Below are 24390 nucleotides of genomic sequence, written 5' to 3' on the forward strand. Positions count from 1 at the left end.
ACCAACCAAACAAAATGTTAGGGAAGTTATAAACACTGGTTCCAGGCTAGGGAAAATTTATTACCTTCCCTAGTTTGATACATTTTTCCTAGTGTGCAGGAGTGAAAGTCAGAGATTCAGCATACTGTCAGTAAGGCAATTGGTAATTGAAACCTCACAGTTTTTTGGTTTGTTACAGGATATAGAATAGTAGCATCACATACCCCTCCCAAATCAATCCCAGCCCTCACCCCCTCCAGAGGCAATCACTGCCCTGTTTTTTTGTTTTGTGTTGTTTTGTTTTTACATCATAGATTAGTTTTGCCTGTTCTAGAACTGCAACATGAATGCAGCATGATACAATATATCCTTTTTTTCTCATTTCCACCAAAATATAGATCCAAGTTATAGCATGTATTAGAAATCCAGTCTTAAAAAAAAAAAGAAATCTATTTTATTCAGCATAGTCTTCCATTGTATGAATATACCAATTTATTTATCCATTCTCTTATGGATGGATACCTGAGATGTTACTAGTTTTTGTTTGTGTGAATAATGTTACTATAAACTTTATTACACGAATTTTTTAAGAATTCGTTTTAACTTCTCTTCCATAAAAATCTAGGAAGATAAGTACTTTTTTTTTATTTGTAAGAAAATGTCAGATATTTTCCAAAGTGATTGTACCATTTTTCATTCCAACCAACAATGTATGAGATGTCCAGTTGTACCGCAATCTAGATGACATTTGGTTTTGTCAATCTTTTGAATTTAAGTAATTATGGTGGGTATTAAACCTTAGTTTTAATTTTCAGTTCCCTGATGACTAAAGATTTAGAGCATGTTCTCATGTAGGGTTTTTTTTTTTCCCATTCATAGATTGTCTTTTATAGTATATTTGTGAAAATATTTTGCCTATTTTATTGATTTGTTATTACTCATTTTGGGGGGATATAGAGTTTTTTGTATATCTGGATACTGGTCTCTTGCCACAAATATGATTTTCAATAATTTTGTCTATGGCTTGCCTATTTCTTTCCCTAACAGTGTCTTTTGCTGAGCAAATAATTTTGATGAAGTCTAATATATTATTTTCAAGCTTCCTGGTTTTAGCTTGTATGTTTAAGTTTATGAACTATCCTGTATAGTTATTTTTTTGTGTATTATGAATGGGGGGGTGGGTATATATTGTGTGAGACAGGGTTTGACGTTCATTTTCTCTGTATAGATATCCAGCAAAATTTGATTAACAGGTTATCCCCACCTCCTTTCAATTGTTTTGGCATCTTTATATTTTCTTAATGGTCTTAAAAGTTTGGGTTTATTTCTGAGTTCTGTTTTCTGTTTCACTTATTTGTCAGCTGTTAGAGCAGTAAAACAGTCGTTACTTTATCTTTTAAGTAAACATGAAGTCAGATAGTGAAAGTCTTTCAAAAATATTCTTTTTGTTTTTTCCAAAGATTGCTTTGGATTTTTAGATCCTTTGCATTTTTACATCAACTAGAGAATTAGCTTGTCTGTATCTAAAAAAAAAAAAAAAAGAAAGAAAAGAAAAAAAAAGAAAAACAGCAACAGGCTGGTACTATTATGATGATTCAGATTGCATTGAATCCATTCAATCATGGACAACTGACAATACTGAGTCTTTCAATCTATGAACATAGTTTATCTTTTTTTTTTTTTTTTTTTTTTTTTTTTTGGTCTTCTTAAAATCCTTAGTAGTGTTATGTTGCTTTCATTGTAAAGGTCCTTCACTCACATCAATTGTTAAACTTATCACTTACATATTTTATGGTTTGATACTATTGTATTTGAAACTGCTTATTTGATTTTACTTTCTAATTTTTTTGCTGCTAGTTTAAAAAGTTTTTGATTTTTTACATACTAGTCTTAAACGCTGCAGCCTTATTAAATTAACTCACTAGTTCTGATCATTATTTTGTGCATTTCTTAGAAATGTTTACATAAATAATTATGCCATATACAAATGAATAGTTTTACATCTACTTTCCCATCATTATAACTTTTATGGCTTTGGTTTGACTTACTGCACTGGCTAAGACCCCAGGACAATACTGAATACACATGAGAGGAAGGAGCATTTGCCTTGTTCCCAATCCTGAGAGCATGTGGTAAATATTTCACTGCTATTAATGATGTTAGATGTTGGATTTTTTTGTTGATGCCCTTTATCAGATTCAGGAAGTTTTGTCCTGTTCCTAGCATTCTGGTCATTTTATCATACATAACTATGAATTTTTTTTCAAATGCTTTTGTACATTTATGGAAATGATGTCATGGTTTTTCTTTTTTTATTCTCGAAGGTAAACTGCATTGATTGAATTTCACATATTAAATCAAACTTGCATTCCTGAGATAAACCAGTCACTTAGTCTTGATGTTTTAAGTTTTTGTACATAGTGTTGAGTTCAATTTGCTAATATTATGCTAAGAAATTTTCAATCTATCATCTATTTCTTCCTTGAATCCTTTCTATTTTAGCACACATTTTTTTCTCTTCCAAATTTTTATTTAAATTCTAGTTAGTTAACATACAGTACAATATTGGTTTCAGGGGTAGAACCCAGGGATTCATCTCTTACATACGACACCCAGTGCTCATCAAAACAAGTGCCCTCCTTAATACCCATCACCCATCTAGCCCATCCCCCACCCACCTCCCTCCATCAACCCTCAGTTCGTTCTGTCTTTAAGAGACTCTCATAGTTTGCTTTCCTCTCCTTTTTTCCCCTCCCCTCCCCTATGTTCATCTGTTTTGTTTCTTAAATTTCACATGAGTGACATCATGTTTAACACACATTATTTGAAAGCTCTTTATGATTGCTATTGACAACTGATTCTTTTATCACTATCCATCCATCTTTCCATTTTGTTCATTCACATTGAATGGCCACCGTCTATGTGCCAGGCACTGTGTTGGCGGCTGAAATAAAAATAAACAGTAAAAGCCAGTCTTTCTCTCAAATAATTCTCAGTGTAGTTGTGGAGGGAGACAGCGAAACTAACAATCAAAATTTGGTGTAGTAAGTCCTAGATTTTAAATTATGCATCATATAATAGGAGAGGACAAAGAAAAACTCAGCTTTACAGAGGAATTGGCGCTGGACTGGTCTTTAAGTTTCAACTTAGGGTGTGTGTGCACAATGACACTTTTGTGGACATTTCATTGTGTCACTATTCCTGATGAGGATACTTATATAAATTTTGAGTACAGGTGTTTTATCACTAGTGTAATCCAATTTGCTGATATTACAAGGAGTGATGTATTGTCTTAAATGCTTATTTGGACACAAATATATTTATCTGGTTAAGTTATTCTTAAAAATGTTTATCAGCCTACAACCACCATAGTGTAGCTAATTAATAGATAGGACGTAACTCCAACTATCCCTTCAAGTGTCCCTCCTTTACATTAGGACCTTCTAACGAAATTGATACCCATCATAGATACCCCTCTTGCAGGACAGAATTCTGATTTAGAAACTGGGAGTTACAATCCTGTGAGTTTGCCAATGCAGTGCCTACCTGCCGGACTTGTACTTCCCATGAGTAGAGTAGATGTTTTCACCAAGTAGCAGAAAGGCTACCCTAGCCCCTAGATATCGCTGTGACTTATCAAATAAATGAAATATTAGATGACACCGTCTCTCCCATAATCGATAAAAGACAATACAACCTGATCTCCATATTGGGAATCTAAGACAGATTGTGTCCACCTTTTCACGTGGGTTTCGGTTTATGTGTCACCAGCTACAGAAGTGTGTTGCAAGACTCATTGCTGGAAAAAGAAACATGATTATCATGTTGAGAATTTGTGCCTGTCTATAGGCAGTTATAAACTAGGCAGTAACATAATGAGACTGTCACCCCAAATCATCTATCACCTGTCTCATCATTAAGGTAGCTTAATTTCCATAATTACTAAATTGCATAATCACTTCTCAATGCATAATTATTAAGTAGAGTTAAGCATTGTGTAGGCAAAGTGTCCGGATCATCAGTTCCAGGCACTATGGTGCCTTAAAGATGAGGCCAATGGCTTCTGTCACACAGGCTGCAGCATGTTTCTAGAAAGAATTAGTAAATTGAATGGCAAGAATGATATCTATGTATTTATAAATTGCACGGTCTTCTGTGAGCTCTAAATTGGTACATTTTCGTTATTTTACACATCACTTCCTGCTTTCGTGACCGTTAAAATCCACCGAACTAATCATTCTACAAATCCCTGGGAATCCACAGCTCTTGCCAGGATGAAAATTTATGTAAACTTTTCTTTCAGAAGTTGAAGGATAATAATAAAATAAGAAACCAACACATCTTTGAAATCTTAGGCAGTATATGAATATGATTATTAAAATAGATTTGGGACATCACTATGCTCAAAATACATACTGCATCATAAAACAACTGATTTACTTAAAAGTAATGTGGTCCATTTCCTTTTATCATGGGATCACAGAAGTTTCTATGACCATAGAAATATGATGTTAAGACATGACAGTTTATGGCCATTACTTTGCAGGACAGCTCTAGGTTCTTACATTTCTAATCAGGACTGTCATTTCTCACTGACTTTTGATGCTTTCGAAGGAAGAAAAAATTATTTTTCCTCTTGATTTATTCTGCCTGTCTAATACACAACTCTAACTCTGAATTTTTATGATGCTTTTTCCAAACATCCATTGGTACAGTGGATGGTGAACTGGTTTGGGAGCTAATAAATATGTCCTGTGGATTTATCCAAAATTATTGGGTTTCAGAGATTTCCATTTCATAAAACACTGAAACACAATGTTCTGTATAACAATTGGAGGGGAAGTATTATGGGGGGTGGTTTAAATTAAATACATCAGCTAAAGAGTGCTATAAAATTCATGGTCTATCTCAGTGTTGTGTGAAACTTCTTACATAGCGGTAGATAACATCTGGATGTACCAACCCTAATTAAACAAACACAGCAGGAAAAGATCTCCTTATTGCTAATCCATCTGACACCTGCAAACTCCTCATTAAACCATACATACCAATGAGAAGACGGTTTTGGAATTCGCAAAGCCTACCTCTACCCTTCACGGCTAAACCTAAGGAAAGTCAGGGAAATGAGAAATCTAATATGTGTTTAAACTAGACTCTCGACTGCCTTGCTTTAATTTTAAAACTTAGTGCTAAATCTGTTTTCTAAAATTTTAATGTCCAAAAAAACACACACACAGTTTGCATACTAATTTTGTCATGTAACTGCTAAAATTCAGTATATAACTTTTTTTTCGAATATGTACTATTTTAGGCTTTGAGTTTTAATAAAATCAGAAAGGACAATTATTTTTCCCATTAGGAATGTGTTATTTCTTCCCCAAGAAAAACCATCCAGAAAGGGTTCCACGTAACTCTTATACTTGAGAAATATTTCTTGGTGAAAAAAGGTGTCTTATCGACAAATAAGGCTTGCTAAACATTCATTCTTTTATCTAACTTGAATGGTTGCATTTCATACTAACATACTAATTTCTCTGAGAATTGGTGCAGTAAAGTCTTGTTTTCTTTGATGATGACTCTTTTTTTCCTACTGAAATACCTATTAGAAGAATAAACTCTTGTGCAACATATCTCAGAATGTTCGCTGATCTTAATTTCATTTAGTATTTGCGAAGAAGAATCTCAGGCAGTGAAGCTAACTAGCCCTTCCTGATACCAAGGTCATGTCCAGCTGAAGGGTCAGCATGCTGAGAACAGCGCTAAGGACTCATGAGATGCCCACCATCTGCCAGCCGGAAAACTGGTATGACAGGTGTGAATCCAATCAGGCCATGTCTTTCAACCCCCAACCCTCTCATCTCCCACCTTAAAAAATAAAATAATTGAATACCCTTTATTCAAATGTAATGCTAAGTGTCTTTCTTTTCTTTTTTTTCTTTTTCTTTCTTTTTTTTTTTTTTTGTCCTCCCAAGGTTTTATTTAAATTCCAGCTAGTTTACACACAGTGTAGGATTTAGGGATTCATCACTTACATACAACACCCAGTGCTGATTGCAAGTGCCCTCCTTAATACCCATCACCATACAGCCCAGTAGAATAGCAAATCTGTCAGGGCTACTGGGAAGTTATAATTTCCCTAGGTTTGGTGGGTGGGAAAATGGAAGAGGTGCCCTTCTGAGGATATGTACCTTATTCTACAGATAACAGAATAATCTGTCTTCATAACTCATTTTTTAAAGTTTATTTATTGAGAGAGGGAGAGAATCCAAAGCAGGCTCACGCAAACCGTGAGATCATGCCTTAAGCCGAAGTTGGACACCTAACCGACTGAGCTACCCGGGCACCCCCGGCTTTATAACTCTTAGCAGCTGTGCCCGCGTCATGCTATTCCACAGCAGCCCTTGCTCTGAAGGAGCACGCAACTAAAGATTGACATCTAGCATAATTTTACTTTTGAAATTGTTAATTGATCATTTTCTCTGCATGATAACTGTATTGGGGTATAATATACCCAGTGGGCCATTCAGTCCATTTTGACGAATTAATGCAATCATAAAAATCAGTCTCCTATAAAGATAAAGACTTCTTTTAGGCTGTGCCACAGGTCCCCAAGACCACCCCTGTCCAGGTTTAGTTTTTTGCAAGGAGGACCCCAGGACTCAGCATGGTATACTCATAGCAGTGGTTTAGTATAGTATTGTAGGACTGTATATAGTATTATATAGTATTATAGTAAAAAGATACAAAGTAAAATCAGCAAAGAGAAAAGTCTCTTAAGGCCATGATTACAGGAAACCAGGAACAGGTGCTCAAGAATCCTCGACCAGTGGAGTCACACAGAAGCTTCATCACCCAAGCTGAGAGGTGACAGCACATGTGGAATGCTGTCTACCAAGGAAACACCATGATGGGGCGCCTGGGTGGCTCAGATGGTTAAGCATCCAACTTCGGCTCAGGTCATGATCTCAGGGTTCATGAGTTCGAGCCCCACATCAGGCTCTACACTGAAAGCTCAGAGCCTGGAGCCCACTTTGGATTCTGCGTCTCCCTGTCTCTCTGCCCCTCCCCTGCTTGCATTCTGTCTCTCTCTCCCTCTCAAAACTAAATAAATAAATATAAAAAAATAAATAGGAAGCACCATAGAATTTCAGTGCCCATAGTTTTCCTGGGGTTGATCATACAGACACAATCTGCCTAGCATGTATGAAAATTCCATATCTAAGAAAGCAGTTTAGGCCATGGACCATTCTTCACAGGGAATGATGGGAACCTTCCTGAAATACAAATTCCCAGATGCAAGGCAGGAGCCAACCTTGCAAGCAGGCCTTGGTAGAGACCACAGTTTCGGGCCTGCTTTGAGAACTCTTCTCTGCACGTGTGTCCATTGTTAGTCGTTCAAGAAACCACCGATCTGCTTTCCCCCCAAAATAAATTAGTTTTGCTTACTAAATAGAATCACATAGAATAACAAAATGTCATTTAATATTTGACTCTCACGCATGATTCATAGTTCTAAAAGTTTCAGGGGTTGGGTTAGTCTGCATTTTACATTGCAACATGTCATATCTCAGGAACCATGGCCACCAGCAGCTCCAGGTTCCCCTTCACACCGCTTGACCTCCAGAAAGGAAAGGAAAGTCTCCAGTCAGGCGCCCATTTGAAAGTCTCAGGTCGTGGTCCATTTGAGCTGTTAGAAAAAAATTATGGATCAGGTAGCTTATAAACAACAGAAATTTATTTCTTACAACTCTGGAGGCTGGAAATCCAAGATCAAGGTGCCAGTATGGCCACATTCTGGTGAAGGCCCTCTTCTAGGTTGCCGACTGCGAACTGCAGACTTCTCATTACATACTCATTATGAAGGGGGCTGGAGACTCTCTGGGGTCTCTCTCTTAAGCCCATTCATGACAGTTCCACCTTCATGACCTAATCATGTCCCAGAGGCCCCACTTCCTAATAACATCATCTTACTGGATACAAATTTCAACATATGAATTTAGGACGGACACAAACATTAAGATCATAGCACCAATGAAGAATCTTGAGTGGTCTGGACTGAGTGACGTCTCACTTCCGACCAAGACCCAGAGCAAAGAAGGCTGGTTTTGCTTGCATTCAGAGCTATAGTAGATGTTATCAGGGAAGAGTGGCTTTCAGGAAAAGCGGGATCCAGCCCCTTGGAGGAATGACACTGAGGTAGACGACGTGGTAATTTTGTGGTAATATTGTTCCAATGTGGTAATATGGTCTTTAGTTTTTTTAGATAGCTAGAAATTTTCAATTCTAAGCCAAAGATAGTTTAATTTACTCAACAATGTTATCACTCTACTAGGAACCTGGGACACTACAAAAATGAACAGGAAGAAAATTCTGTTCTCATATTGTCTGTCAAGACTGGTGGTTACAGCCATCCCTGTGACTGTTCAGTAGATTCTACAAAGTGGACAAAAGACATTCTGCTAAAAACAATTACATCTTTCATTTAAAAAATTTTTTTAAATGTTTTCGCCATTACATTTTTATTTTATTTAACCTCTGATAAGAAAACTTATCTGACAATTAATTAGTCAGAAAGCTAAAAACCAGGTTTTAAACCTAGATCCACCATTACTCTACCTGTCCAGGTGGGTAAGAGACTGAATAGAGGGTACTAGGAAGTCAAAATAAAAGATAGACTTCAGAAGTCATTTATTAATTATAGTTTTTAAAATTCTGATCCTAATAGTGTTATTCTAATTGAATTATATTCATGGATTAGAAGATGCAGTATTGTTGGGGTGTCTGGGTGGCTCAGTTGGTTGAGCTGATCTCACAGCTCGTGAGATCAAGCCCCCCACTGAGCCCTATATTTGGCTCTGTGCTGACAGCACAAAGCCGGCTTGGGATTATTTCTCTCCCTTTCTCTGCCTTTCCCCTGCTCTCTTTCTCTCTCTCAAAGTAAATAAATAAACATTAAAAAAAATAAGATGCGGGGCGCCTGGGTGGCGCAGTCGGTTAAGCGTCCGACTTCAGCCAGGTCACGATCTCGCGGTCCGTGAGTTCGAGCCCCGCGTCGGGCTCTGGGCTGATGGCTCGGAGCCTGGAGCCTGTTTCCGATTCTGTGTCTCCCTCTCTCTCTGCCTCTCCCCCGTTCATGCTCTGTCTCTCTCTGTCCCAAAAATAAATAAACGTTGAAAAAAAAAAAAATAAGATGCAGCATTATTAAGACATTAATTTTTTCCCAAACTGACCTATATATTTATTTTAATTCCTATCAGAATTCCAGCAAGATAGATAGATAGATAGGTAGATGATAGATAGATAATAGATTAGATAGATAGATAGAAGATAGAGATATGATATGATATGGTATAATATGATATGATATATGAATACAAATATGGATACAGATACAAACATAATATTCAGATATTTCACAAGCTTGCTCTAAATTTTATTTTTGAAGGCAAGTGAACTAAAATAACCCAAATAATTTTGAAAAAAAGAATAAACTTGTCCTGATTTCAAAACCTACTAAAATGATATAGCAATAAAGTATACTAATGAGGGAAACATGTATATATTGAACATAACAAAACAGAATATACAAAAATAGACTCACACATTGGTTTTTGGCCAAGGCCAACACCAATTCAATGGAGAAAGAATAGTGTTTTCAATAAATGGTGCTGACATAAATATCTATATGACAAAAGAATGAGCATTGGTCCTTACCTCGTATAGTATACAAATATTAACACAAACTCTTTGGGACACCTAAATGTAAAACCTTAAACCATAAAGCTTTTAAAACAAAACACAGAAGAGCATCTACCATGGATAGGCAAATATTTCTTAGATATACAAAACCCACAATCAATAATAGTAAAATTGATAAATTTATTTAAAAATGATGACACTACAATAAGTGTACAGAGAAGCCACAGATTGGAGAAAATATTAGCAAATAACATATGTGGTGAGGAACTTGTATTTAGAATATATAAAGAACCCTCAGGATTCAATAATCAGAAAATAAGCTATTCAATACGAAGTGAGTGAAAGCACATGAAAATATGCTCAACAGCATTAGTTATTAGGGAAATGCAAATTAAAACCACAATGCAATAAATTTTTTGATGTAATGGGAACATTTTTTGCCTTGTGGTTCCATGACTGTCAAAATTCTGTCAAAACAAAAAAATTAAACCAAAAAGGCTGAATTGTACTGTGTCTCAATTATACCTTCATTTAAAAAATATGACTGGCAATAGGCATACACAGATGAAACTGAAAAGTGACCATTTTATTTGGTTTCTTGAAGTATGTTCTCCAGATAAATGCTCAAAATTATAAATGTTAAGAGAATTGAATAAATAAGGTAAAATTATCACATGTGAGTAAAAATTATCTTATGTAAGCCTACGGATAGTTAAATGAGTAATACTAAGATAAGATAAGATATAAGATAAGATAAGATGAGATATGGTTACGGACACACATATTCATTTTCTACATCTTTTTTCTCATAAGCTTTTTAAAATAGTGATTGTTAAGCCAAAGTAATTACTAACAAGTTAGAGTCGTATGAAATAGGCTAAGTAACAGAAAAGACCTAAAACTAATTTAAAACAAACCAAAACAGATATAATCTTATGCTATTTCCTTGAGCCATCTAAGGAAGTGAATGACTTCTCAATATTTTGTAACTAAAAGAGTATTGAATTTAAAGAAAATGTTTTGGTGTATCATGAAAAGCACATGTATTAAAACACATTTCCTATAGGTTACTCATGATCTGGCCTCTATTTACTACCCTTGCAAAGTTTTTATATATATTTCAGGTTGCGTATGTCTTTTTCTGCTTCTAACTTTAAGGACAATCATATATTTTTTTGCTTTACATTTGATCTTTACATTTAACAGAAAAGCACAATGAATCACAGAAAGTTTTACTAAGTGTGACAATTAGTAATGGAGCAAGGATTTGGAACTGGCAGTCTGAATCTACAGTCCTCCCTCTTTAGGAGGATAGAATACGACTGAGGAACAGTCACTGTGAATTCTGTTGTAGATATATCTATCTATCAATCTGTGAAATGCTGCTTGATATTCGACCCTGGGGCTAGGGCTTAAGACAAATACATATAAAATCACACCCATCAAGGATACAATGGGGATGGTTAAGGAGAAAACATATCAAGGAGTTATTTTACCAAGTGGTCAAGAAGGGGAAGGAGACAATTCTAGAAATCAACATGCATCTCCAAGAGCCTGGCATGTGAGGCAGCAATCAGCCTTGGAGTCTGACTGGAATAACAGAGAAGCATCGCCGTGTAAGTCAAGCAAAACTCATGCAAACAAGAAGTCCAACGGGGCAAAGTCTCCTTGGGCTCTCCTATGTCTAATTAGTAAGGGCATGCATTGTAAAATAATGATATATGTATATAACTAGAAAAATAATTTTTATCATATCTACTATTATAAAGTATTTTATATTGAACAAAATTATGCAGATATTCTTACCTCTATTTAATGATGAAGAAATGGAGACTTGCTTGCCAAGCTTATAAATTCCAGAAGCAGTTCAATGTTTGAACTTCAAACAAAGTGTTCTTTCGCCTTTACCAGATTGCTTCTTGTTTGATAAATTCTGGGAACACAGACAGCTAATCCTTAATGTAGAATTAACTCATTGTTGAGGTGTCTGTGCTGCCACATTTAATTAACTTCGTGTATGAGAAGGAAGGAGTGGTCAAATCTTAGAGTGCTGATACTTGTACTTTTTAACTTAGCAGACACTTTTTAGGGCCTTAGACTGATGGCCTGAAGGATTCGCGATCCTGGAGTCAAGGGGTAACGCTGAGATTATGATGATGCCAAAGCAGTCTAAATACCCCAAAGTCTAAATTATAAATTCTTTTTGTGAGATAGCTGCTTTGATTTTTTATTCCCTAGGACATTTAATAGAACCTCACTGGTTTATCTCCCAACTACACAGATGTATGTATTTATAGTTAATTAAATGTATTAAATGATGTAGATTTTATAGTGAGTTTTTTTTTTTGTTTTTTTTTTTAAATTTTTTTTTTTCCAACGTTTATTTATTTTTGGGACAGAGAGAGACAGAGCATGAACAGGGGAGGGGCAGAGAGAGAGGGAGACACAGAATCGGAAACAGGCTCCAGGCTCTGAGCCATCAGCCCAGAGCCTGACGCGGGGCTCGAACTCACGGACCGCGAGATCGTGACCTGGCTGAAGTCGGACGCTTAACCGACTGCGCCACCCAGGCGCCCCAATTACTAGTGAGTTTATATATACCGTGATACAGACTCTTGTTCCCACATCTGTTCAACAAAGCTGCTCCACTCGGCCTTCAGAATCTTGTCAAATGGAACTAGTTAGGAATTATTCCAATAACTTGGTTTCTCAACTCCTATTTCTCACACCCAAAACATCAGCATGCTCTGCCCTCAAAATATATCCACATCTGATTACTGGTCACACACTGCCAAGCAGGTCCACACTGGGCCAAGGCCTGTCTCTCACATAGCTTACCCTATCAGCCTCCCTCCTTTTCCCCTTTCCTCCCTGCCTTGGCCCCCTGTGGTCTAATCTCCATACAACCACCAAAGGGACATTCTAAATTGTACATTCTATTTCATATGCACAACCTTCCTACTTGTAGCTCTTAAAAGGCGTTCCATTATATGCAACATTATATTTGAAATAAAATCCAAATATATACCCATGGCCGACAAAGTCCCACATCACCTATCTCTGCTGACCCTTCACTTCTATATTCTATGCCCCTTGACCTTTCTCAAGATAAATCAACAGGGCATTCCCACCCCCACCTCAAGGCCTTTACAGTTGCTGCAAATTCTGTAACACCTTTCCCTACACACCTCCCCAGAGCTGGAAGCTTTCTTACTCTTCAAGTCTTTATGCAAAAGTCCCCTTTACAGATAGCTTATCTTTAAGCAACTTCTGAAAAAAAAAAACACACTCTTCCAATTTCCATATGATCCCACCCTGCTACCCTTCTTCATTTTCCTTATGGCAATTATTATTGCCTGAAGTTACATTATTTATTTTCACATTTCTTTACTGTCTTACCACTAGATAGTAGGTTCCAAGATGGCAGTGATTCATTTACCCTGCCCCCTAGGAAATATTCAGCACCTTAAACAAGGCTTGGATTCTCCAAGTGGCTTACAATGGATGCTAGTAGTGGTCTGCCCCATTCTCTCCTCTGGCAAGTGCACCCATCCCCCAGCCGAAGTGAGTGTTGGCTGTTAACACTCAAAACAGAATCAGCATCTCAAGATCTCCTGGGAAATGGAACTAAAGCAGCTTTCAATAGATAACTTGTGAGTGAATGACTATGGACGTATTGCCAAGGGAGCAGTGTTAAGGAAGGCAGTAACGTGGAGCCATGTGATGAAACTACTATGGACTTAAAGAAAGTCTTGAACATGAACTGTTTTTATACTGTTTGACTCAACTTTTCTAAAATCTTCAAAAAGCAACATCTATTTTTTGGAAAGAAGAAAAGAAAGGAGAGAAAAAAAAGAAGCAACTTTCCTAGTCACATATTCTTGAGAAACATTTCATACTCCCACAAAAGTGCCTCAGGATTGGTATTAATATATTAAAGGACCTAAAAAAAATTTAATCCCCTATAAAATATTCACACACTAATTCCTAGAATTTGTGAATATGCGATTATTGGATGGGAGAGGGGGTTGGAGGTACAGATGGAATTAAGGTTGCTAAAAAGCTAATCAGAAAATAAAGAGATTATCCTGGATTATCCAAGTGGCCCCAATATAATCCCAAGAGTTCTTTAAAGTCAAAGAGGAAAGCAGATGAGGAGCTCAAAGTCAGACAAGATTGTCAGCTACCCTGCTGGCTTTGAAGAAAGAAGGAGAAGATGCCAAGATCCGTCTACACATCCGGAAGCTTGAAATTGTAGAGAGTGGATTCTCCCCTGGGACCTCCGGAAAGAACACAGCCCTGTTGACACACTAATTTTTAGCCAGTGAGGCCCACTCTGGATTTCTGATTTCCAGAAATGGAATATAATAAATTTGCATTGTTTTAAACCACTTCCACAGTAATTTGTTACAGCAGCAACATGAAACTGCTATATGCAGGAAATACGCTAGTTTACTTTTGCTGAATTCAATGTTCATCAAATATATTGGAGGCCGAGTCATAGTTTCCTTAAAAACCTGTTAATATTTCTTGATTTCTTGTTGAATGTATATTTTGTAAATATAGACATTACTATTATTATACCTAAATTAAACTCAATGTTCTGAAATGCTGAAAAGTCACTTTACAAGGTAATGCTTCAGGGCGCCTGGGTGGCTCAGTTGGCTATGTGTCCCACTGTGGCTCAGGTCATCATCTCCTGGTTAGCAAGTACGAACCCCGCGTCGGGCTCTGTGCCGACAGCGCAGACCCTGGAGCCTGCTTCGGATTCTGTGTCTCCCTCTCTCTCTGACCCTCCCCCACTCGCTCTCTGTCTCTCTCCTTCTCAAAAATAAATAAACATTAAAAAAAAACCTTTACAAGATAATGCCTCCATTTTGTAAACTGTTCACAAATTATATCGTACAGACAGAAAAATCTTGATTAAATATTAAAAGGCACATGGCCCCAAACTTTGTTGTAAATAATGAAAATACATTTTCTGTATATTTTTTCTATAATTTTTGTGTCATTTTGAAGATCTAGAGTCACTCCTTTAAAATAAAATTTTTTTTTTTTTAATTTTTAAGTTTTTTTTTTTTTTTCAACGTTTATTTATTTTTGGGACAGAGAGAGACAGAGCATGAACGGGGGAGGGGCAGAGAGAGAGGGAGACACAGAATCGGAAACAGGCTCCAGGCTCTGAGCCATCAGCCCAGAGCCCGACGCGGGGCTCGAACTCACAGACCGTGAGATCGTGACCTGGCTGAAGTCGGGCGCTTAACCGACTGCGCCACCCAGGCGCCCCTAAATATTTATTTTTAAATTATAGAAAATAATCTTATTGACCATGTAAAATGCAGCAAGGAACTTTAAACAAATAGTACCAGTGCCATTAGCTTTTAAAGCCTTTGACATGAAGGGCAAGTCTAAGTAGTCTTCTCCCCAAAATATTCAATACTCTGTCACAAAAAAAAAAAAAAAAATCAACAATTGATGTACAAAGTCAGTTATATCTTCTGTTTCCTACAGTGTTTATCATTCTAGAGATTCCTTAATCCCATCTTCTGGCCTTGAACATATATTTTTTTTTTAAATGTCCTTGATCTTCCAACTACCCTCTTTCTCTACTATGACTGGCATTCATGAAAAAGTGTTTTATGTTCATTAATCACCTTCTATTCACTGTGATGTGATGTATATTCACCCTCTTCTTTTTTTTTTCAAAAATTTTTTATTAAAGTTTATTTATTTTTGAGAGAGAGAGAGACAGAGTGAGAGTGGAGAAGGGGCAGAGAGAGAGGGAGACACAGAATCTGAAGCAGGCTCCAGGCTCTGAGCTGTCATCATGGAGCCCAATGTGGGGCTCAAGCCCACAAGACATGAGATCATGACCTGATCCGAAGTCGTATGCTCAACCAACTGAGCCATCCAGGCGCCCCCTCCCCCCCGACCCCCACCCTCCTTTTCTGACTCACTTCCTGTCAATACCACCTGTGACTCAGATTCCATGTTAGGAGATGTCCATGTAGCATTTGACACAGATCAGCATGGCTTCAGGTGGACTTGGGAGATGAGATGTATTTTAGATACAGCTCATTATGTGTACAGAGAGGTCTTGAGTGGCACCAGCCTGCGCAAACGCTAACATGGTTAAGAGGGCAGATCCGCAGTGACGAGGTTTTGTTGGAACTGGAAACCATGTTAATCGGCTCTGTCTATAGTTTCAACAAATGTTTGCTGACAGGTTGCTATACTTTGTATGTTTTCAGGCAAACGGTTAAATCCCTTACATTATTAAATGTGAAAAAATTACTCCTAATTGTTTTAATTATGAAATTCTATAGCAAGTTATTATTTTGAAAGTGAGCTTGTTAAGTATGTTTGTGACTCTCAGTTTGGGCTGGAAAATTATGGAGTAAGATGTGTAATAAATTTCCAAATTCTTTACAAAATTCAATAGTGCATATTATTGTACAAGCTAGTCCTTAAAACTAAATCAAATACCTAGGGACTCATTGAGATTGTTCAATTTATTAAATAATACATTAAGCAGAAAGGGGTGTTAATTCAAAAACAAAATTACTGAGATTTGATAAAACTTCCTGATCTCTGGGCTTTACTAATTGTATGTCCTTTAAACAAATGAGGAGTTACAGGACATCCCCACTAGAGCGCATGTATACTTGCCCAATTATAAAAAAAGTAAACTAAAGTGAAGCTGTGGCTTTGTTCCATATATATTCTTTTAATCAATTTTTCTTTATGAAGTAGCCAAATACCAACTACTAACTAATAAATTTAGAAAACTTTAAATACACTTCCAATTCAGGAGAAGAGCTAAATGCTCAAAGGTGTCAAAATTATCGATGTTGTATAATGGATGATCTTCTGAGAGACTAAGGCACAGCCAGTCATGTCATTTGTCACATCCTTGCTCAAAATTAAAAGCCACATCTTTGACATGTTGTACCTTTCCCCACTGACAGTTTTCAAAAACAAGCTGTGCAGTTAAAATTGTCCAAGCAAACACTCTGTATCACTAGGTCCTTTATTATTTGTTTAATCTGAGTTTTTATTCCTCAGATAAGGAAGACTGGTTAGTTAACATTATTGATAAAAATGTTACTGAGTACCTGCATTTTTCTTACCAGGAAAAATAAAGCAGGCTCTATTTTAGCATATATAAGTTTTAAATTTTATGGCCATTTTAATTTTATACAGGGACACACAAAAAATAACTATTTCAAATATAGTGAAATATGTCTCTATTTTTGTGTGATTAACTGGAATGATTCCATTTTCTACACTTTAAATGACAAAGTACATTTGTGGAAGTAGCTGAATGAAAATAGGAGACATCTAAATGATTATAAGTGATTTAGTAACGATGAAGTTGTAAATATTAGTATTCCTGTGTTTTCTTATTACTTTATGAGTAACGGCTATTTGACTAGACATCTTTTAAACCGGTAATGCTATTTATAAAAATCTATATAACTTTTGCTTCCCCCTCAAAAAAAGCAGTCTAGAAAAGAGCTGGTAAAAGCAGAAGAAATATTTAAACAATAACAAAGGAAAATGAGATTCTAACCATAAATTGGAAAGTATAAAAGTTTATAATCTAAGGACTCATAAAGAAAATGTGAAAGTGTTTTTGTTCTGTAAGTTACTGAACTTGGCAATTGTATTCCTGCTGAGCAGAAGGTAAATTGACCTAAATTTTATAGGCTCTCCAATTCTGTGTAGAAGAGATTGGCTTGGAAAAATAGAGTTGGAGAATTATTGTTCAATTGCTCAGGGAACACAGCACCAATTGGTATATTTGATTTATTAATATTGATTTTTGTACCAACTTCACAAAGCCACATGTTTATTTTCCACTTTGAAATAAATTATCCCTTCTTTGGGGGGAGATAGATTTTTACTTTAAGTTTTGCTGATGAACTAGTATCAAGAAAATATTGATCTAATATTTTATGAAATCTACCACGTGAAGCCTTGGAGAGAAGAAAATGAGAGAAAAGAGTAATTTCCCATCTGGAAGAATGAACCTTGGGCAGACAGACATAATGACTGAGGAGTGGCTTCTCAATAGAACTGAGTGGTAGGAAACTTGGAGCATCCGAGGGGATGGTTTTTCCTTCTGCTGACTTCTGGGATCAAAAGTGACTTAATGGCAAAAGCGCATTTGGGACGAAGCATGATCAGACCTTTCCTTGCTGTCAAGATGGAGATAGAGTGGCAGAGCATCCTGAGATGAAAAAATAGCAGAAAAAAAAAATGGCCAAGTGGCTAGGTATATAGTAGGGCCGGTGTTAGTAAATGGTCTGGCATGGATGGAGTTGGTGGAAAAGATACAGCAAGAAAGGCATAGAACGTTGGGAAGGTGATAAGAGAAAAATGGACAAATTAAGACCCTGTGGCAGAAGAGTAGGAAATAGTGTAGATACCACCGTCCGGAGATAGAACCTGCCAGACTTTCCAAGGAGATCGAATACCACTGTAGGATGTTAGAAAACCACAGACCCCTGCCCCCACCTCTATATCTACTCTGGTTTCTCAGAAGTTCCTTGGTCTCCAGGCCCCAATACTCCACTTACTTTCTTCCCTAAGTTCCTTGTGTGGGGTTAGAACCTAAACCTACCTGTGATATCTATCCTTCAGAACAATGTGTACATTTACATCATGTGAAGATAAAAGGACAATAGTAAAAAATTTCTGTCTTTCCCTATTCTTCCATTCTGCCTTAACAACAGTAAAGGAGTCCTCTTTCTTTTTAAAAATTTTTTAGTGATTATTTATTTTTGAGAGAGAATGGGGAGGGGAGGGGCAGAGAGAGAGGGAGACACCGAATCTGAAACAGGCTCCAGGTTCTGAGCTGTCAGCACAGAACCCGACATGGGGCTCAAACCCATGAACTTCAAGATCATGACCTGAGCCGAAGTCAGACGTTTAACCAACGAAGCCACCCAGATGCCCCAAGGAGTCCTCTTTCTAAGGGACCACCTTTCTGGCTTCAAGTGGCAATCGGGCTGAAAATGCCATCAAGGTGACTCATTATATCCTGTGAGTAAATATCACCACACAAGCCTTGCAGCCATGAGTCGGGTTTCCAGACCTCTGCTGGCCAAGAAGGGCTCACGTGTGGATTACATAATCAACCAACAAAATGTCCAAAGTTTCAACACAACGTGATCAGGAAGATAATTCTTCAATTTACCAAGAAACAAGGAGCAAGGAGAACGGACGGAAAGGGGAGGAAATGTAGGAATGTGAAGAGAAGACAAGGGAAGAAAATGGCTGTTGTGTGCCCTTGGTGCAGACTCTTGGTACAGAAAGGTGGGGTTTCCAGGTTCAGACCTAGGCAGGCCCTGTGCAAATGAGCTTAGGGTGGAAGTTTCTCTTTTGCCCAAGGCAGCTGAAATAAGCTTTGTGTCAGGAGAAAGGTACCTGCGCGTTAGTGTGGGACAAAGAAGTCTTCTCCTGTACATTTCTCAGGACGTATAATGAAATCCTAGGTTCTTGGCTCTCAGAGATCTTTTATTTTGCGTGAGGGTTGGGGGGAATCGATGTGCAGCCTGCATTTGAAATAAATAAGGCTAATAATTTTTAAGAAAAAAATTAAATTGATGATCATATTACCATCTGAGTAAATACAATTTATTTACAGTCAACTTTCGATGTCATGTTTTTCAAGATTGTTCAAGCCCGTACTTATCGTCACTTCAATGTGATTGTACTTTATAAGTTTACAGAAAGTTCTTTTTTTTTTTTAAGTAATAATAGTGAACAAGTAGTTGGTATTTCCAGCTTCTCCGTTTGGTATTGGACCATTTCAATCATAATGGGAATCAGGGGACTCATGTATACTGGGAGTTCAAAACTCCTGAGATACACTGAATAGAATCTTGACAAAGGAGGAAAGTATCAGTAAAAACGCAGGTGCTTGAAATGACTCTCCAAAGTTACAAAACAATTTTCATTAATTAGAACCTTAAGTCATGCTGTACAAACAAAACAAAACAAAACAAAAAAAACCTTTGGAAGCATTGTTCATCATTTATATTTAGTTATTGAAACCGGACAGACATATCTGTTACAAATAAGGGCCTATGAGGCCAATTAATGCTGATTTCTTACTAATGGTAAGGCCGCGTGCAGAACCACCAAGGAGATAATGATGTCATTAGAGACAATACGCATAACCTGCATTATTTGCCAGTTGCTAGACTAAAGCATTTGACATGAGTTCACAATGATATAAAGTAGGCCGTAATAGTATCCCCTTCTATCCGATGAGAAACTGAAGTTTGCGAAATCTAATTTGCTTGCCGGGAGTCGCATAGTTATTACGTTTGCAGGATTGGATTCCAGACTGTCTGGCTTCTGAGTCTGAGCTACTCTGGCATACTCTAACTGGTAGTGCCCTAATACATCATGTCTTATGGTGCCTACAGTATTTATATTCCAAAATATGGACAGAATTCTGCTATCTTTTATTCATATACCAAATTAAAATACAAATTAAAATTTTGGAAGAGATTATTTTGGTGTTAGCTCTCAATAATGATATTTTCCTTGTGAGAAGAATGGACATGACTAATTTTAAGGGTTTTGGATGATAATTCACATAAATAGAATTTAAATTTAGAGGCAAATCTCACAGATTATAAGTTTATTCATGAGATTTCTTGTTAATACTGAACCAATATTCCTTTTCCATCCAAATCGACCCATTATAATGGCAGCTGTAGATATTCATTTATATACGAATGTTGCTGAATATTTCTACGTACCAAGATAACTTCTAGGCATATCCAGCTAGATATAAACCACGAATATTTAAATGTACAGATGGAGAATATAGAACTTACTGAGAATTTGGGAGGAAAGATAAATACATCAATACACTGCAATTCATATATTGCCTGCTATACAAATTACACAAATATATTTGAGTTTGGATTCATTTTGATTCATTAGGGATAACAGAAAGCCATGTGAAGAGAATTCAAAATGCAGGAGTTGAAAGCGGCATTTCCATTGCCCTCTATGGAGCGAGACTCTCATGTCCTCTTATAAGACAAAGTAACTGTAATCATTTAAAAAGATGTTCCTCAGTCTAATTATTTATAATGAGTGCCTTGTAAAATTCATGAATTCTTTCAAGAAATGAAAGATGAATATTTTCATCAAATATTAACTGCAAAGTATATAAATCTCTGACACAGAACTATTCTACTTCTATGACCTCCCTCATGGCATTTCCTTCTCTTGTTTGTTAGTTGGTTGTTTTTCTTACAACTACTGTGGTTCATTCCACCAAGAGTTTGAACTAAACAGTGGACAAAAAAAGAAAAAGAGTTACGATGGACAGCCAAAGCATTTGCTGCAGTCAACACTGCTGGTTAAAAGTAAATAAATAATTTTTTTTTAAAAAACAAGTTTCTGTACCTGTGATTTTTCATCCTATGCCCCAACTATGAAAGAACAAGGCAGCCAAGAGCCCAATTGCTCTTGAATGGGAAGAAAACAACTTTTGTCCTGGTTATGCTTTGAAATGACTTGCACTTGAAAAATTTACTTCTAAAGTAAACATAGCAAAATCAATATGGCTTCCTCATTTCTCTGGAGCATACCAGTTCCCAAAGCTATTACAGATATTTTTGAAAAGAAAGAAAGAAAAAAAAAAAAAACGCCAGGGTAAACTGCAAAACATCAGTGATTTGATGGTGTTAACAACATACAAGGCAAATCTCTCAATGAGACTTTCATATTCATCAACTTATTTCACAGGGTGTCAGAGAAAGTAGTAAAACAATCACCCAGCTGAATAAAAAAAAAAAAAATCTCCTGTTGTAACTACCAGGAAAGAAAAGTGCACAAGTGTTCATAAAAGGAGTTGTAAATGTTCATAAGAGAGGGGGCTGTCTCTGGGGTGTTCAGGAAGGATTCCCTCTGAAAGGGGCGTTAGATGGGAGAGTGGGAGAATGAGGTTATTTATTTGTGTTTCACCCTGTCTCTGTCAGTGATACTGTAAACACGTTGTACCCATTCCCCCACGTATGCCATAGCGTCGCTGCAAGGATCTACCTAGGGATCCTAGGGGTGTCATTTCAGGCTTTAAGGCTGTGAATATTTTCACACTTTCTAGATTTTGCGAAATTATTTTCCAAAGGTTGTATTCTAATTTACATTTACATTTCCACGATGCATTTTACATCTCCTCAATCATTTCCAAGTTTCCAAATTCTCATTGATACTTGATATTATTCCATTTTTTAATTTATTGCCAATCTGATAAGCATGAAATGGTATTTTTTATGGTTTTTACATTTCCCTATCTGTGCATTTGAGAATCTTTCATATGTTCATTGGCCATTCTTTTTTCCTTCCTTTAAATTGCCTGTTCATTTATATCTCTTTTTTTTCTGTTGAGTTACTTAAATGTTTTTATATTTAGATCATTCTACCTTATTGTTTATTGCATTGATGGTTTGAAATATGTTTTCTAACCGTGGCTTTGCTTTTGTATATTTCAGTTTTGAATTACCTGAAATGAATTTTGCAAATGTAGCAAAAACATCCACTTTCATTTTTTCACATATGGATTACTAATAGTCCTAGCACTCTTTATTTAACAACCCATTCTTTCCCTCCTGATCTGTATGGAAACCCCGAATCTGTCCTGTATCAAATTTCTGCATATATGTGCTACCTCCAGCATCTCTATTATATTTCTTTGATCAATTTGCCCATTACTGGACAAATAGTACTGAACTGTCTTAATTATGAAGTTTTAGAATTTGTCTTCACATCTAGAGAACAACTTCCTACAACTCCTTTACTTGGAGGAGTTTACAAAAGAATTATAGTTTTAGGGGTGCCTGGGTGGCTCAGGCAGTTAAGAGTCCAACTCTTGATTTCGGCTCAGGTCATGATCTCATGGCTCATGAGTTCTGGCCCCGCGTGGGGCTCCGTGCAGAGCATGGAGACTGCTTGGGATTTTCTCTCTTTCTCTCTCTCTGCCCCAACCCTGCTCATGCTCTCCTATCCATCTTTCTATAAATAAGTAAATAAATAAATAAATAAATATTGTAATTTTAAAATATCACTATGACTGCCTAGGGAGAGCCAAGAGTGAATTTGAGGAATCCATTAGGAAAATCAGTCAGGGCAAGGGTGAAGGTCTCCGAGAGCCAAGAAGTGGTGATGAAGACTGAGGGAAATGAATGGACATAAAACATACTTAGGAGGTAAGATGGAGACGATGGCTGATTGGAGGGGAAAGAAATGGATGATGGATGATCTCGATGCTTTTGCTTGAAGAAATACAGGAATGATAGCACCATGCTTGGACACAGAGAATCCCCAAGAAGAGTAAAGAAGATCTGTTACTTATTCAGCAAGTAGCAAATCTGTGACTCAGCCAGCATTAGACTAGGGTTTAACCCACCAAAAAAGAACCACAGTTGTTAGCTATGATTCGCTTCTGTTTCCTAACTGTCCCTACACTTGACATACTCACTGTTAAAATACGGTAGAATGTTAGCCAACGGATAGTCCTTGAATACAGGAGGTTGAAGGATAAACTGTTGTCACTGTATATTCTGGTACTATTTCTACTAAATTGGTTTTTATTTTGAAAAAAATGTACTATCTCCACAAGATATTAATTTCAGATTCGTCCTAGCTAGATTTCCTGCCTTCGTAGCATTTTATCTTCTAGAGATTCCACTCTCCATTCAATTATTTGATGTACGGACATTCAAGGAAATCAAGAATTATGCCATGTTAGAACAGAAAGGATTTTAAAGATGGTTATCCCCCCACTTCCATCGCTACAAGGGAAGCAGTTGTGACATAGACCTTAAGAGTTTAGGCTCTAAGCTAGATTGCCCAGGTTCAATCCCTTCCTAAAGCTTATGTGATTTGGCAAGTTATTTAGTTCTCTCTGTCTCAGGTTTCTCAAACTGTAGTGGCAATATTATCACTTCTTCATGTGATTGTGATCACGATAAAACGTGTTTATGCATCTGACAGTCTGAATTGTGACTGGCACATAGTAAGTGGTCAATGATACTGGCTGCTTTGTCATTAAGTTTACTTCCATACAGGAGATATATGGAATCCCAAATAAATGCCAAAGGCCCCCCATCACGCAGCCAGCCCATCAGACTTGGAGTTACAACATAAGAAGCGGCTTAGGTGTTTTTTGCCAACTTTGAAATATAATGCCGACCATATCTCCTCCCAGTTTGTCCCAAGTCATTTTTTTAATTACCTGATGTAACTAATCATATTTTTCAACTGTCACTCAGTATTGCTTAGAGTTATGAGCACACTGATATTGGCAGGAACATTTGTCTTTTGGACTGAGGTAATTAACAAAATCAAGTAGGGTGTGAATTTCTAAAACCCCTGCCCTATATTGTAATGGAGTAATGAGAAAAACAGAAGAAATACATTCACATACCCTCATCTATATCTTACAGAACATATAACTAAAAGCAAACAACATTCTACTACCATCCAAATATAAGCTGGTCATAAATATAACTAAATGTTGAAGAAAATAGTTCTAAATAAAAGGTATAACTTCTTACCCGTCTCCCAAGCACAAACTCAAATAATAAATCCTTGAAATAAGTTCCAAACTGATTTGAATTTCATTATCACTTAACTTGTTTACAATACACACATACCAGTTATCTCTCATATGTTTTAGCT

This window comes from Leopardus geoffroyi, chromosome A1 (genome assembly GCF_018350155.1).
Source record: "Leopardus geoffroyi isolate Oge1 chromosome A1, O.geoffroyi_Oge1_pat1.0, whole genome shotgun sequence".
NCBI classification, from domain to species: domain Eukaryota; kingdom Metazoa; phylum Chordata; class Mammalia; order Carnivora; family Felidae; genus Leopardus; species Leopardus geoffroyi.